Below are 4,300 nucleotides of genomic sequence, written 5' to 3' on the forward strand. Positions count from 1 at the left end.
TTAAAGGATAAAATCTATACCTTTTGTAATTATGCCGCTTATCACCAAGAAGTACATAGATTTTAACATTTATTAGATTTCACGGTACATGATTCACGCTGGCCGATTGAAAGATAACGGAATTGAAAGAAATACAGTTTTATTGTGACAAATCAAGAAAAATAGTAACAATTATACATGTATTATTGTCAAATGTGATATAAACTGATCAAAACTGATCACAGCCTTGTGAAAAAGTGTACCTTAGAGAGCTAAATTAAGAATATTGCACCATCAGCGCACTCTTCAGGTGCAATCTATCACTGTCATCGTGTAACAGGGTATCTCACAGAACATATACAGGAGAAGCGCAAGTCCTGTATTAAAAGATGGCAACAAGAAACGATCGCCACGCTCCTAGTGGGCTGGCCGACATACTACCATGGTGGAAAGGGGTATCCTTTCCACCATGCCTATTACGTTAACTATATACATATAATCGAATGCCGAAATTAATATTATTCAATATTATGTATTTTATCACGATATATAATTGTGATGAAATAACAATATTGAAAAATATTCGATCCTAAAAATATAGAAAGTATAAAAAGAACATACATATACAAAAAAGCAAGGAATAGGAACGTAATAGAAAATATAACACAGACTAATATGAGCAAATATAAAAGTTTATTTATTTTAATAACATTTTTTTAAATAACATTTTTTAATAACATTTTTTAATAACATTTTTTTTAATAACAAATGTTCGTTATTTATACTTATATGATATACGTAGAGCTATATATTTCAATAAGTTTATTATTGATGAATAACCAAGAAAAACGCATTTTTAGAAGTAGAATGAACGCAAAAATATAATTCAGCTCCTATATAACAGTACATAAACAGATAAACTGTTATTTACAAACATTACAACTAACATTCCAAGCAATTTAGATATTCGGCACGTCCCTAATGCAAACAAACATGAATTAAAAATAGATAAAATTGAAATATTTCAACCAAAAATTGCACTTTCAAAGTTCGTTATTTATACTTATATACGTAGAGCTACATCAATAAGTTTATTAGAGCTACATCGATAAGTTTATTATTGATGAATAACCAAGAAAAACGCATTTCTAGAAGTAGAAAAAACGCAAAAATATAACTCAGCTATATAATATATCTCAATACATAAACTGATAAACTGTTACTTACAACTAACATTCCAAGTGATTTACAACTAACAGTCTCAGGAAACTCAGTCTTAGTCATATCACAGAATTCAATTATTCTTAATCACAGAAACGATTATGCAGTCTACAATAGAGAAATCGTAAATTGCATTAACAATTTACTTTTACTTCCATTTTTTAATTGAACAAGAAGAATCCTTAGGTTTATTCGAGTCACATACTCCAACATGTTCCTATCATACCACCTACCCACTCTCGTGAATACCAAACTATGGTAGGAATATGTTGCAACATGTGACGAGAACAAACCTCTTATGTTGTTTTGAATTGTTTCAGTTTTTCGTAATGGCCAGAAGAGAAATGTACCGGTTTTTTTTTACCTTTAACGTATTTGTAGATTAAAAACGGTAAACATTCTTCGACGATCACATTATCACAGCGATGAACATCGCAGAAGTCACTGATGTAATTGTTAAAAAATATCTGTTTAAAATTTGATATTAACTTGGACTTGTGTCCATTTTCATTTAAAAAGTAAAACAAAGGTCCATTTTCATTTAAAAGGTAAAACAATCTGTCGTGAACATTTTCTAACAACGTTATCATCTTATCCCTTCTTCACGTTAATGCTTTATCACTATCTCATTATATAAATTGTCTAGATACTTGAATTCCTCTTCCGTCAATTTTATAGCCCCGTTCTTTCCATGAAAAAAGTCGTCTCTAACAGAGTCAGTGTTTACGCTTATCAGGACATGCTGAGCCAGTAGCACTTCCTTTACCTAAACCAAAATCATATTTTCTTAAAATTACAACTTATATAATATATGTAAGAATGTATAATAATTGTATAATAATTTAATTGTATGTAATTCTCATATTTTTACACATGTATAATATGTATAATAATACATGTATATCTTAGCGTATTTGATATTAAAAAGTATACAACGTTAAAAATTGAGAAGCTATAATTAATTTAATATATTTTTAAGGAATATCTACTTAAAATTGACAAAAAGATTCGTAGTTTAAATATATTGCATTAAAGCGTGTTTAGGTATAGAGATATTATATACATGAATATATTATATTAAAACTACATTAATAAAAATATATCGAAAATATTTATTGATCAAATTACTTACTTGAAACTGGTTTTAGTTATCGAAAAGTAAGATTGCACTGCATCATCCATGAGGGAGTGTGCCTTGACGAAATTAACAGTTTGGCAGTGTTCTGGAGTCGTTAACACAGGCACCGGGTCTGAGGTACCTTTTCCTGAGCTCGCAGCCAGTTGCTGTTTTACGATGTCTCGGTATTCCGACCTTCCGAGAATGATGATAATAAAGTGCGAACTTGTCCATCCGAATCATAAACACGTGTATCTCATTTATGTGAGCCGCCACGATTGCACTTGCGTAACACGCACCTAATTACGCGAAGATTCCGGAGACGCTAGATTGTGGGCGTCTCTTGTTCTTTGAAAGCACCCTGGACTTTCCCAAATCGTCGAGCGCTTTGAAAGCACCGTGAACTCGTGGATGCCACGACCGGCAAAAATGGCGATTCGATTATTCGTTGTTTGCGCATCTTGCTGAATCATTGAGCTGCGCCTGCGCGCGCACTCCCGATATTGCCTGGCCCGGCCGCCATATTGTTTCCTATTACCTAATACTAGCTTCACCCCCATGCCTTAAACAGGATGCCAATCACGTAATCTTCTACTGCCCCATAACCAAGGACAAGTCTGTTCGATTACTTCAATTCATTAAAGGCACGTTTCCACATAACTCACACATATTTCCTATGCTAAAACATCCATCGGCAAAGTTTTGCCGCTTACTCCTCTCCTTTTTTAAGTCCGGATCTACAATAGGTGTTTTAAGCCTTAAGCCATAAGAAATTGACCAATTACAGTCGAATCCGAGAAAAATAAGCGATTGTGATTCGCCCATTTCTTATGGCTTAAGGTTTAAAACGCTATTGTAGATCCGGACTAAGGCAATCGAAACGAACATTTAAGCGAGGAGCACAGACTCTTGCATAACGCATAACACATGAAGCATAAGAAATTGAACCAACCAGAGTTCTCTATTACATGGAAGGGAAAGAAACGGAGAACTTCGATTGGTACATATTCTTATGCATTACGTGCCATGCGTTATGCAAGAGTCTGTGCTCCCCGTTTTAGCAAGCGCTGTGCGGTTTCTTGTGCGGGGCCTCCCTCCCCCTCCCCCGATGGCCCTCTGACTGATGCTTAGAACATATACACATGGAACACTCATTGCCTATACCGCCAATGCATTGGACTGAAGCCAAGATAGGTGCGAAAGAGAAAGGTATAGAAGACCTAAAATTCGCAATACGCATGTTCAGTTCCGTCATTCCGTTCGTCAATCCATTGGAACAAATGGAACAACGTAATAGATGGAACCGCCTGACGAAATTGAAGCGGGGAGCACAGACTTTTGCATAACGCATAACACATGAGGCATAAGAAATTAAACCAACCAGAGTTCTCTATTACATGGAAGGTGTTACGTCTCGAGGGGGCACCGGCCGGCTTCCGGTATCGGCGCTATCCTGAGGCTATGGTGGGATGCTACTTCGCGTTTCGAGCGATAAAATTTCCGCGATGAGACTTGTCCAGCCCACCGATTGGCTACAGTCGGACGCTAGATATCGCGACTATGGTTGATTCCGTTTCGATCCACGGGCTTTCTCCCGTCTCCTCGTAAGCGATGGATCTAAATAATGCGTCGGGGCAATCAGGACAACTCGCGACAGCATGCACCGTGACAGTCAGTACCGAACATACGCTGCAGGATTCGAATCTTTTAACGGCTCCCAAATGAATATAATGCCGTAAGACTCCCTGATAGTTTCCCTTTTCATGCGCCGGCGCAGAAGTATAACATTCGGGACATTTAATAGTCCTGTCCTCTTTGTGTTAGAAAAATAATGCGGAGACGCAACATGCACTATTTAATCACATAGGCCGGTATTCATAGTCGAATCTTATATTCAAGACCGTCTTAAGTACAGTCTTAAGAAGTCACGAACCAATCAGAGGGCTGCATTAGCGTCTTAAGACATTACTTAAGACGGTCTTG

The sequence above is a fragment of the Trachymyrmex cornetzi genome, unplaced genomic scaffold (assembly GCF_001594075.2).
Source record: "Trachymyrmex cornetzi isolate Tcor2-1 unplaced genomic scaffold, Tcor1.1 scaffold1084, whole genome shotgun sequence".
NCBI lineage: Eukaryota > Metazoa > Arthropoda > Insecta > Hymenoptera > Formicidae > Trachymyrmex > Trachymyrmex cornetzi.